Raw genomic sequence first — 14,309 nt, forward strand, 5'->3', positions numbered from 1 at the left:
ATGAGCTATTATGATTGTCTCTTTAGTTTATATCCCAGGAGAATGCCTGAGATATTATGTTAGGGTTCTACTTAATCAATGATGATATCATCATCTGGGTATATGGGTAGTTCTCTCCCTCAAACTCAAGTGTTGCCTCAACTATCTTGAGTGTAACACCATAGCTTGAGTTCTCTCATATAGGAATGGTTTATTCTAGGTTATGGTGTACTCCTAACACTCTAGTTCAATGGTTGTCCTTTATTCTTAAATAGATAAAGCTATGTTTTGTATGACTGGTCTCTCTCATTTTGGAAAGGACTTTAATACTAACTTAAGGTTAGGCTCCATAGGAATTGATGTGATCACCAATGTCTATGGTTAACACAAATGGGTTCTCTCTCTAGGGATGGTCTGGAATAATAGTCTAGGGTTTCTCTTTAAAGATGATGTTGTGATCATATGGATATTTATATCCAAAGTTTGCCTCTAGGTTTGTCATTGCTTCCCAAAATGAAATAGGACTCTCACCTCTCTAGGTTTGATGTATAATAATATGGAATAGAGAAAGCTATATATTTCTAGAGTTGATCTCCTAGTTATGTTTCCAGGAATAAAGTAGAATGAATACCATGAGGTTCATGGTAGGATCAAGGATTAGTTTAAGACATGGAAAAGATTAGTCAAGAATAGTTTCTCCATTTATTGTTACTTGTTTTCCAAGTAGATGTATGTTCATATGTTATGGCAAGGAATACCATGTTATGATCTTTAATAAGATCAAGCAATTTATCATTGAGTAAAGTGTTGTTGTGTTGATTATTAGTTCCATTTGATCTAACCCCTTAGATCAGATCATCTCTACCCAAAACAAGGTTTTAGCAAAGTCACATTGAGGTTTATAGCGCTTGACTTGATGAGCTACTTCAATTCCACCAAGGTCAAGTGAAACTTCAGTTACTGTGACTGTTTTACTTTAAAGCGCAAAAATTCCCCAGATTTTCTATGCATGAATGCAATGCACACGTCTGTTTCCTCTATTTTTGTAACCCCATTACCTGGGATATTACAGTCTCTACCCCTTAAACTAAACTTCATCCTCGAAGTTTGAACTCTCTCACGTTTCCGGAATGTGGATCTGTCTTGTGCAGACTACGACTTTTCTCGAACTCCGTGGTGATCTCATTGGATATAATTGTATATATCCCTTGTCCAGATTCTTCCTGGAATCCTTTAGTGTTTGACATCAAACAACTATTACTTCCTTTACTTCCATGATTTCCTCCAATATTATTAGCTTGTTTCCTCTCTCGTTGAATATTCAATTATTGGGACTTCTTCTTGTCCTGACAGTCTTAATTGAGGACTAATTGGATAACATTCTCTTATTTGATAAAATAGGTCTTTGTTTTTCCCTTACTACCAAAACTGCAATAATAGTACTTGGTGAAGTACTTACTATGGAATTGATCATGATGGTTTATTCCTCTAAGAATGGATTAGACTCATTTAGTCCATCCAATCAGGGATTATAGTTGTTACCTATAACTATTTTGGGTTATTTAGGTTCCATGAAAGGAATCATTCTATTAGTCTTTGGTATTGGTATATTCAATCTTCTTCGGTATTTGGCCTTTTTGAGCTGTATTTTGTCTATGGTATTTCCTTCATCCAACTTCATTAACCTTAGATTACTTGAGCTATCGAACTGCTGAGTGAATATTACTCACTTGCTCAAGTTATAGTCCATTTCTTACTTCCTCGAGGTATGTACCTCGACTTCTGGTCTGACATCCTTCTGAAAGTAGTGTTCAATCATCTTCTGAAAATAAGATCGAACTTCCTCTCAGTTCAGATCTTCTGCTTCTAGTTTGCTCAAAGTATTGAGCCATTGTACATCCAACTCAATCTTTACTCTACCCCTTAGAGTTTTCTTATGGTCTTCAACTCCTATTCTTCCAATCATTGGACTTATGGTTAGAATATTGGTCTAGGTGTAACTTATGGTTTATATTCTTCTAAGGTCTCGTGAAGAATCCTTGTGGTATATCCACTCAATTGTGGACATCCAATGTGAATCCTTCGACTAAATGATTATAGATCATAGTTATTTGGCTGACAAAATTTTATTTGTTCACAACTTCTTAGTACAAATGATCCAATGGTGGACTACTTGATACCAATTGTGGCTATTTGTTATCTAAAAATGGATCTTATTATAGGTTCTGATCAACTGGACAAGACATCTTCTACTTTATCTCGCAGTATTGATCCTATACTAATTGTGGTCTTCTGATATCAACTATGGTCTTCTTATATCTGCTATGGTTTCATAAATCATCTTCCTTCATACAGGGTTTATTTTGCAAGAGAACCACTAACTGACACTATGAATATAATATTCGAAGTGATTTCCCATGCATCCCCTCTTCCATGTTGACTATGGATCTGCTTCAGCTTCACCATAATCACCAGATTTCTCACCTTCATGCTTCTTCTGTACTAAAGTACTCCTCTATTGAGGCAAAGCATGAGTTTTGATTGATACTTCCTTTAGAGTATTGTGGTTACTTCCCACAACTTTGCTTCCTTTCTCTGATGAACCTTCATCTTGTTTTCGGAATCTTCCAGAATTCGTCGCTTCCTCACACGAATACTATTACCCTCTAGATCTATAGCATCAAGTAAAGACTTGATATTGCAACATGCATTTGCATACCAAAGTCAAACTTCATGTATGGATCTAGTCAAACAATGAAAATCCAATAAAATCCAAGAAGATTCAGCTTTGTGTTTATAATACACACCATCATAAGCCTGAATATAATAGTTGAGTAAGACGTCTCTAAACATCAGGCTCTGATGTGTAGTATATAACACCACATAAGAAAGGTTTGTATCGTGATACTTAGCACGAATATATGGGATTCTACTATTTGTCTCAACATTTACCGTAATTGCACATTTGCAATGAGATAAACTTGAAACATAGTGGTCTAGGATAGTTAATGTTAACCTGGTTTTGTTTGGAAGTACTATCAAAGTATTATACCATATATAAATGCTATTGAGGACTATTTTGTATGCTACCACTAATTCTAATATGGTTACTCTGAATACATATTTATTAGGATAAAGTTCCTATACTTCTAAGCATTTCTACCATAAGCATATGGTCCTGATGTGCTTGGCACACTTCCCATATTTTTGGAACACAGTTCTTGCACTATTGTCTGGCTTCTTATTGTTCTCCTCCTAAATGTTTAAGATGTTCTATTCCATCACATAATGATTCTCAGGTGAATCATATATGATTAACAACTCTACCATGTAAGTAGACATATATTATTCCTATCACTTTTCCTTATTTCCCATGATTGACTCATCATGGTCTATACTACCTCATAAGACTCATAGTTATTACTTACTATCAATTGTTTCACATGTCTAGGTAACTTTACTTACTCATTACTTATCTTGATCTACATTTTCTATTAGGATATCTTAATTATCTTCATCACTTGATATTACTCCTATTACAGGTCTAGATATCTCTTATTTGACCACAACATATGTTGGTACACATCTTCCAATAGGATATCTTCCTTATGGTTGTATCCTCTCTTTGGACTACCATGTATTGTATACCAACTGTGATCTACCCATCTATTGTTTAGGAACTTAATTGTGTACTACATGTTTGGGATTGGCTGACTAACTTTACTTTATCTTGGTAAGTTAGGTAAGAAATGTTGACTCAAGTGTGTCAGGATTATTCTCAAGTGAATACCCATCTCAAGTCATAAAAATATTTGGTTTAACTAAGACAACTTCCTATAGACACTACCAATCCTATAGGTCTCCTTTAAAGGGTTTTAATCCTAGGGTCAAAGCATTTGCTCTGATACCAACTGTGGTGACCCGGCATACCACTGCATGGTGTAGTATGCAAGTCTGATATAACACCAATGAAACACCGTTCCACTAGTATTATATCGCTCAGAGTGGTACAACAGAAACATATGCGGGTCCAAGGTATGTCTATAGAATTACAACATCGACTCTGTTACATAAGATCATCACAGCCTCCTACTTTACAGTGAGGTAAATCTGCAAATAAACTCCAGAAGAACGACTCGTAGTCTAATCTATCACAAACTCTATTTGTAGAGTATTTGACTGGCTATAGAGGCTATGAATAGATTCTAGCTAAGTAGGAGCTAGGTTTAGGAAGCTAGTTCCCTTCTAGGGCTAAACTAGGTTTTCTCCTTGTTGGATGTGGTATCTGACTCCTCTGACAGGGTCCTGTCTCGTGAAGTAGTTGTTGACTCCTCGGCCTTCGAGTTGCACTGTAGATCCTTCTTCGATGCTTCCATATCTAAGCAGGGGATTTAAGAGTGGGATGAGTACGAGCGTACTCAACAAGTTCATTATAGGAAAGAGGTGTTTAATGCACTAGCTACAGCATTAGACCAGAAAGGCTAATACCAATGCAAGTTTTCATAACCATTTCTTCAAAAGGTTGCTTTTATTCAGAAGAACTATGTCCGTCAGCCTTCACCGGTTTACTAGAACTTCATGGAGCTCCTTTCCGGCCGCGTTCGCAGTTCCATATCCCGGAACAGGGAGTGACAGGTCACGGTTCTTTACACTCTGCAGAGGTGTGTTGCTTTACTCATAAGAGATCTTAACCTTGGTGCCAACCAAGCTGCAGGCTTGTCCACACTTCCTATGGTGTGAGGCCCGGTATAAGGTTTAGCCAATCATGTTCCTCCGCTACCTCGAACACCCACCCTTTGTTGCATGCCCCGACCCTGGGTCCACGTCGGTCCCATTATTCCTGTAGATTTCAAGGTGGACCCCGACCACGACGTCAGTGCTGGGCTCTACCATACACTCCTACACCGGTAGCTGCAACCCATCCTAGACCGCAATACCGTGGGGACTTAGGACTCCCCAGCCTCACCGCTTGCTCCTTCGGGCGACAAGTGTACTACGGACTATGCCGTGGGGACTTAGGACTCCCCAGCCTCACCGCTTGCCCCCTTGGATTACAAGTGTACTACGGTAAAGCGCATCCGTTGATGAACGAGAGGTGGAAACACTTTTGACTATTCCGTCCCACTCCGGATCTTATGGTTAACACGGGTATTAAGGCACAAGAATCACTGGCGACATTTGTTGTTTAATCCTAGATGGATATAAACCCGTGCAATGGAACCTCCACCATATCAACACAATCCATGGTTCCATTGCCCACCACATAGTCATATTCATAGTTATGAAAATAGTGGTTTTGGTTTTTATGCAATAGTGATAAACATAGTACTTTGCAAATAATTTGATAGAAATACTCAAATGGCATGAGCAAGTGATGAACTTGCCTTTCTTGACTGCAAGATTATGCAGGTAAGGTCTTCGATACGCAATAACTCCAAATTCGGAAATAACATCATCGTCCGGTAAGGACGATGTTTAAAAGATTGGCAAGGATGCAATAATGCATAAGTATGAGATGCAATCGCTCTAAACGTGACCTATCCCCGATGATTTAGGATCAGTAAGTTGTAATGATTGGTTCAGGGTGTGTTGCACTTTTAGAGTGATTCACATACAAGGTTCTTATTCAGGTGTGATTACTTGGTATTATAAATAGGTAATTAATAGAGCATAATAATCAATTGAGCAGACAAAGAATGATAATTGGCATAATGTTAACAAGTAAAGAACAGTGGTCAGTTTTAGTATTATATGGTATGGTTAATGATTAATTATCATATACTTTAAAAGAATAACTTTTGAAGAACATGTTCTTTAATAAAGAACAAGTAGGGTAATTAGGTGGGTGGGTTCTATGGTTAACTATGATTCTAATTGGTTTCTGGAGTAAGTAGTAGATGGATCACAACAACGTTGGATTCATCGACACCTAGGGCTTGTAAGGTTAAGATAAGCCTAGGCATCCTAAGCAATTCATTATACATGGTTGTTGTCAAGGTTGGTTTATCTTGCTAGTGATAGCTGGCTAGGGTTTATAGGTCCTTATAAGCAGGGTTGATGATGATTCTTTCTTTACTTCAAAAGAATAACTTTTGAAGAACATACTTCTTAAATAATAAGAAGTATTACAATTAAGGTTGAGGTTGTCTAGGTTTTGTTATTGGATTCACTAAGTAAGGAATGGTGGTTTCCTAAATAGGATGTTTAATAATTACCTCACACTAATAGGGTTTAGTGTGTATGGGATATGATGTCAATATTAGCATGGATGCTAATGGAGTTCATCACAATGATGTGATGCCAAACATGGATAATTAAGGTTGTTGCCTCTAAGGATAGGAACTATGGTTGGTTCTATTTGATCATCTAGGTTTGATTAAGATGAATACATGGGATACTAATTTAGTAATGATGGTTGCTACATTTTATGTGATCAAGGTAAACATTTAGAAGCTACTTTGGTTCTATGAATGAAATCAAAATGTCATGATTACATGTTCTAACCTAGGGTTTAGGTTAGAGGCAGGTGATGACCCACAAGTATAGGGGGTGTATCGTAGTATCTTCGATAAGTAAGAATGTCGATCCCAACGAGGAGCAGAAGGTGTTGACAAGCAGTTTCGATGAAGGATTCACTGTAAATGCTCACAGACAAGTATTCAGGGGGTTTTGATGTAACAGTTGAATAAAGTACGAGTATGTAAAGTGCGAGAGTAATAATTGCAGCGAGTGGCCCAATCCTTTTTAGCACAAAGGACAAGCCGGTTTGTTTACTTATAATGACCAAACGTTCTCGAGGACACACGGGATTTTAGTCTAGTGCTTTCGCTACATACGGCTAAATAATCTTCATTGTTGTGATAAGTGTTGTGTGGGTGAACCTATGCTAATGTACCGCCCTTCCTAGGACTAATACATACTTGTGATTATACCCCTTGCAAGCATCCGCAACTACAAGAAAGTAATTAAGAATAAATCTAACCACAGCCTTAAACTCGAGATCCTGCGATCCCTCCTGCATCGATATACCAACGGGGGTTTAGGTTTCTGTCACTCCGGCAACCCCGCAATTAGCAAACGAATACAAGATGCATTCCCCTAGGCCCATAAATGGTGAAGTGTCATGTAGTCGACGTTCACATGACACCACTAGAAGAATAACACCACAACTTAAATATCACACCATTGAATATTACTCAACCATAGTTCACTACTAACATTTAGACTTCACCCATGTCCTCAAGAACTAAACGAACTACTCACGAGACATCATATGGAACATGATCAGAGGTGATATGATGATGAATAACAATCTGAACATAAACTTGGTTCAATGGTTTCACTCAATAGCATCAACAACAAGTAGAAATCGATACCGGGAGAGTTTCCCCTATCAAACAATCAAGATCAAACCCAAATTGCTACGGCGGTGACGGTGTCCAGCGGTGATGACGGCGGTGATGATGGTGGAGATGATGATGATGGTGATGGCGATGATGTCCAGCTCGATGACGGTGACGATGGCGTCGATTTCCCCTCCCGAGGGAATTTCCCAGCCGGATTCCTGCCCGCCGGAGAGCTCTTTTCTCTCTGGTGTTCTCCGCCCCCGCAGAGGCGGTCAGAACTCTTCGCGAGGTACCCTCTCGTGGCTTAGGTCTTCGGGACGAAGGGTTTGGCGAAGAAAAGGAGGCGAAAAGGGTCGTGGGCCCCCTGCATCACGTGCCGGCGCGGCCAGGGCCTCGGGGCCGCGCCGCCCTAGGGTGTGGGCCCACCCCGGCTGCTCCCGGCTCCTCCTTCCGGCTTCCTTCGTCATCTTGAAAAATAGGATTTTTGGTATAATTTCCTTCCATAGTTGATCTTCCGAAATATTGCGTTCTGACGGTGCTTTTTCCAGCAGAATCCTGGCTCCGGTGTTCGATCCTCCAATAATGATGAAACATGCAAAATAGATGAAATAACATAAGTAATGTGTCCCAATATGAAATATATCAATGAATAACAGCAAATTATGATATAAAATAGTGATGCAAATTGGACGTATCAACTCCCCCTGCTTAGACTTCGCTTGTCCCCAAGCGAACCGAGCTCGATAGACATGACCACATGTGTATGGAGTGAAGAGTCGATAAATAAAATACGGACAAGAAGCATCATATTCATTCACACAGGACATTATAGTAAACAACCTCTTATAACTCACATTGAAACAAGTATAAGGTAATCACAAGTAAAGGTGCATGAGAAATCATGATTGGTGATGGCAAACTTCGTTCTTGGTCAGAGAACAATTAACAGATTATATTTATCTCATTGAGCAGCGCTCTCATGTTAAAGTTTATAAGGCACAACTTGCATACTCAATCATAATGGTCTTCTCATGATCATTGATAACTTGCAAAGCTATATTCATTCAGATAAAACTCGTACTAAACAAGGAAGAATAAAAGACATGATGTAGCAAATCACAATATAATGGTTTGATCACAACTACTCAAATGCTTGCTTGAGATGGAGAGAAATAGGTTTACTGACTCAACATAAAGTAAAAGACAGGCCCTTCGCAGAGGGAAGCAGGGATTAAATCATGTGCTAGAGCTTTTTCAGTTTTGAAATCATATAGAGATAATAAAAGTAACATTTTGAGAGGTGTTTGTTGTTGTCAACGACTGGTAGCGGGTACTCTAACCCCCTTGCCAGACAACCTCCTAAGAGCGGCTCCCATATTATTTTCATTTTGTGTGGCACTCCTTCCAACCTTTCTTTCACAAACCATGGCTAACCGAATCCTCGGGTGCCTGCCAACAATCTCATACCATGAAGGAGTGCCTTTTTACTTTGTTTTATTATGATGATGACACTCCCCCCAACCTTTGCTTACACAAGCCATGGCTAACCGAATCCTTCGGGTGCCGTCCATCAATCACATACCATGGAGGAGTGTCTATTTAGTTTGATTAATTTGGGACTAGGAATCCCATTGCCAGCTCTTTTTGCAAAATTATTGGATAAGCGGATGAGGCCACTAGTCCATTGGTGGAAGTTGCCCAACAAGATTGAAAGATAAAACACCACATACTTCCTCATGAGCTATGAAACATTAACACAAATAAGAGATACTAAGTTTTGAATTGTTTAAAGGTAGCACATGAAGTATTTACTTGGAATGGCAGAAAATACCATGTAGTAGGTAGGTATGGTGGACACAAATGGCATAGGTTTGGGTTAAGGTTTGGATGCACGAGAAGTATTCCCTCTCAGTACAGGTCTTTGGCTAGCAAGGTTAATTAGCAAGCATAAGAGCCGAGGGAAACAAACAAATATACATATGGTAGAAACAATCATGCATCTTCCTTATAAGCACAAACAATTTTAACTTCAGAATAATGAGCTATGAGCTAACAAGAAAGACAATGAAACATCTACACGTATTTCTCTTTTCTATTTAAACCTCAAAGTGTTGTTGCTATTGACCAATGCTAAGTTTGCCAAAACCAAATAGATTTATTCAATGCTCCCAAAGTGATACCAATACTAACAACAAGATGAATCATAGAGATTGCAAACTAAAATAAGATGTGCAATATGTAAATGATAGGACTTCTCATTAATATTTCATAACGATAACTCACACCAAGGGATACATAGATAACCAACTAAAGGAGAGACACTTCCAACTGCAACCCATCTTATACGATAACTTCCCTACTCATGATATGACACTACTTGACAATAAAAGTAAAAGGTAGTGATAATGTGATACCGCGGCACTCCCCAAGCTTGGAACAAACCAAGGGGATGCCAATACCGATGATGAATTACTCCTTTGGCGATGGTGGTGATGAATTCCCGACAAGCTTCTCAATAAGCTCCCGAAGCTCGTCAATCCCGTGTATGAGATTGCGAATCATCTCTCGAGTTGTGCTCGACGCGGTTAAAGAGTCTATCTCGATGGCGAGTCCCAGCTCCCGGAGTTATTTCACTCTTCAGCCTCAGCTCCTTCTCTCCCGCAGTTGTTAGAGCGATCTATATCCCACTGGCTAGGCAATGCCGCCTTGGGAGTCCCTTCAATTTGATTATTGAAAATTAGATTGTGGAAGGGGTGATGAGTGCCTGATGGAGATGTTTTCGGAGCTAGGTAGTGACGTGGGACTGCTCCTCCAAAGGCGAATTCTTGCGCTCTTGTTTGCACTAAAAGGGTTGTCCACCACCTTGATGCTTGCGATGGTAGCACGCGGGTGTGCGTGCGAGTCTTCCTCCTCCTCTTCTTCATCTTCTTTCTTGACGTCCTTGTTTTCCTCTTTCCACCCAAGATCTCGATCATCTTCATCCGGAAACTCCTTGCCCTTGTTCTTGGAAACCATGGTGCTTCTAGACTGAAAACAGATTCTCGTAAACAGCTCGAAACAAAACACGTCGAAAACACGATATACGGACCTCCAGGGGTCCGGGGATTATATAGCAAAATTTTTCACGACATACGGAAAGTACCAGATCGAACCGTAGTCGGAAAGGGGCGACGGGGCGGCCAAACCATAGGGCGGCGCGGCCCAGCTTGGCCGCGCCGGCCTATGGTGCCGCGCCTCGTGCGTCCTTTCCACTCCGTTTCGAACTCGTAATTTCTCATATTTTCCAAAAACAGCAAAAATATAGTTCGGAAAGTAAATTGCGTACTTTTCATTACCAAGATCATACCTATTCAAAGTCGAGTTCGCGGACTGTCGCTTGCCCTTTGATGAAATCTTCCGGTGTTTCCACTTGAATAATATCAACATCAACATTATAGGAATCACCCGAGATATAATGCTTGAGTCTTTGTCCATTCACCACTCCCGTAGCATTGCCGTGGAGCGAGCTACTTTTGATTGCGCCTGCACGCTACCCCTCCTCGACAACCTATGGTCCCGCCCATTTCGAGAGTAATTTCCCTGCAAAGAATCTTAGACGAGACCGATACAATAGGACTTTAGCCCCAATATTAAATTCTCTTTTGATAATCCTTCTATCATGCCATTTTTTAACTTTCTCTTTAAAGAGCTTAGCATTTTCATAAGCTTCACTTCTCCATTCATCTAGAGAACTCAATTGCAACAATCTCTTATCACCGGCAAGTTTAGGATCTTTATTTAATTCTCTAACAGCCCAATAAGCTTTGTGCTCTAGTTCTAAAGGTAAAATGACAAGCTTTCCCATAAACCATTTTATAAGGTGACATTCCCATGGGATTTTTATAAGCAGTTCTATAAGCCCAAAGTGCATCCTTCAATTTACTAGCCCAATTCTTTCTAGTTTTATTAACGGTCTTTTGCAAGATAGATTTAATCTCTCTATTTGATAATTCTACTTGACCACTAGTTTGAGGATGATAAGCAGAAGCAATTCTATGATTAATACCATACCTAGCAAGAGTTTTTCTAAAACCTCCATGAATAAAGTGAGAACCTCCATCAGTCATAATATATCTAGGTACTCCAAATCTAGGAAAAATAATATCTAAGAGCATTCTTAAAGAGGTCTCACCATCAAGCACTTTTTGTAGGTATAGCTTCCACCCATTTAGTAACATAATCAACAGCAACAAGTATATGAGTGTTACCTTCTGAAGACGGAAAAGGTCCCATGAAGTCAAATCCCCAACAATCAAACGGTTCAATAACAAGAGTATAATTCATGGGCATTTCATTGCGTCTGGAGATATTACCAACCCTTTGGCATTCATCACAAGATAAAATAAACTTTCTCGCATCTTTGAAGAGAGTTGGCCAATAAAAACCTGATTGTAGAACCTTTTGCGCGGTTCTTTCTCCAGCGTGATGTCCTCCATAAGCACTACCATGACATTTACTCAATATCTCCCGTTGTTCATATTCGGGAACACATCTTCGCATAATACCATCCACTCCTTCTTTATATAAGTGTGGGTCATCCCAGAAATAATGCCTCAAATCATAAAAGAATTTCCTCCTTTGCTGAGCTGAAAAGGTTGGAGGCAAGTACTTGGAAACAATAAAGTTAGCATAATCAGCATAACAAGGACTGTCTCGCGAGCTCACCTTTATTACAGCCAATTGTTCATTTGGAAAACTATCATTAACAGGAACAGGATCATAAGCAATATTTTCCAATCTAGACAAATTGTCAGCAACAGGATTATCAAGACCTTTCCTGTCTACAATATGTAGATCAAATTCTTGCAAAAGAAGCACTCCATCTAATAAGCCTAGGCTTAGCATCTTTCTTTGTCATTAGGTATCTAATTGCAGCATGATCAGTATGAATGGTAACTTTTGAATCAACAATATAAGATCTGAATTTATCACAAGCAAAGACTACAGCTAATAATTCTTTTTCAGTTGTAGCATAATTTCTCTGAAAGCAGCATCAAGAGTTTTACTAGCATAATGAATAACATTCAGTTTTTTATCTACCCGCTGTCCAAGAACAAAGCGCCTACAAAGAAATCACTAGCATCACACATACTTTCAAAGGGTAAGTTCCAATCAGGAGGTTCAATTATAGGAGCAGTTGTTAAGGCTTTCTTAAGAGTTTCAAAAGCTTCCTTACAATCATCATCAAAAACAAATGGTACGTCTTTTTGAAGAAGATTAGTAAGAGGCTTTGAAATCTTGGAGAAATCTTTAATAAATCTCCTATAGAACCCAGCATGACCAAGAACACTACGAATACCTTTAACATCCCTCGGATAAGGCATCTTCTCAATTGCTTCAACTTTAGCTCTATCAACTTCAATACCTCTCTCAGAAATTTTATGTCCCAATACAATTCCTTCATTAACCATAAAGTGGCATTTCTCCCAATTAAGAACAAGGTTAGTTTCTTCACATCTCTCGCAAAACTTTATCAAGGTTTCGCAAGCAACTATCAAAAGAATTCCCATAGACAGAAAAATCATCCATGAATACCTCTACAATACTTTCACAAAAACCATGAAAAATAGCAGACATGCATCTTTGAAAAGTAGCAGGAGCATTACATAAACCAAAAGGCATGCGTCTATAAGCATAAGTTCCATAGGGACAAGTAAAAGTGGTTTTCTCTTGATCTTTAGCTTTAACAAAGAATTTGTGAAAACCCGTAATAACCATCAAGAAAGCAAAAATGAGTATTTTTAGACAATCTTTCTAGCATTTGATCAATAAATGGTAAAGGGTAATGATCTTTCTTAGTAACCTTATTAACTTTTCGAAAATCAATGCACATTCTATACCCTACAACTACTCTTTGAGGAATGAGCTCATCATTATCATTAGGCACAACAATACCATACCTCCTTTCTTGGGAACGCAAAGGCACTGTGACTAACCCATCTACTATCAAGAATAGGATATATAATACCAGCTTCAAGGAGCCGTAATACCTCATTCCTTACCACTTCCTTCATCTTTGGAATTAGACGACGCTGAGGTTCAACAACAGGCTTTGCATCATCTTCCATATTAATAGCATGTTGGCAAATAGAAGGAGAAATCCCCTTCAAATCATCAAGAGTGTAACCAATAGCGCCTCGATGCTTCTTCAATATTTCCAATAACCTTTCTTCCTCAATCTCTGAAAGCTTAGAACTAATAATAACAGGATATATTTTCTTATCATCAATATGAGCATATTTAAGATTATCGTAAAGGCTTTAAATCAAAAACAGGATCTTCCTTTGGTGGCGGTGTTGTACCCAAATCTTCCACCGGTAAATCATGCTTGAGAATAGGTTGGCGAAGAAAAATTTCCTCAAGCTCATCTCTTTCTTTCCTAAAAATTTCGCTCTCGCTATCCTCTAAATGTTGCTGCAAAGGATTATTAGGAACAAGAACAATAGATGCACATTGCTCCATTTTAATATCATTACTAGGCAAATCAGCTTTATAAGGAGTTTTAGTAAATTTAGAGAAGTTAAACTCATAAGATTCACCAGCAAATTTAGTCAAAATTTTCTCTTTCTTGCAATCTATAATAGCTCCACAAGTATTTAGAAAAGGTCTACCAAAAATAATAGGACAATAATCACTAGCAGCAGTAACCAAGTACCAAAAAGTCAGCAGGATATTTAATCTTACCGCATAAAACTTCCACATCTCGAACAATACCAATTGGAGAAATAGTTTCTCTATTAGCCAGCTAAATAACCACATCAATATCTTCAAGTTCACAAGAATCAATTTCGTGCATAATCTCCATGTAAAGCTCATACGGAATAGCACTAACACTTGCACCAATATCACATAATCCATAATAGCAATGATCACCAATTCTAACAGACATCATAGGAACACTAGCTTGTTTGGGTTTATTAGGATGTGAAACAATATTAGAAGCAT

This window comes from Lolium perenne, chromosome 5 (genome assembly GCF_019359855.2).
Source record: "Lolium perenne isolate Kyuss_39 chromosome 5, Kyuss_2.0, whole genome shotgun sequence".
Classification (NCBI taxonomy): Eukaryota; Viridiplantae; Streptophyta; class Magnoliopsida; order Poales; family Poaceae; genus Lolium; species Lolium perenne.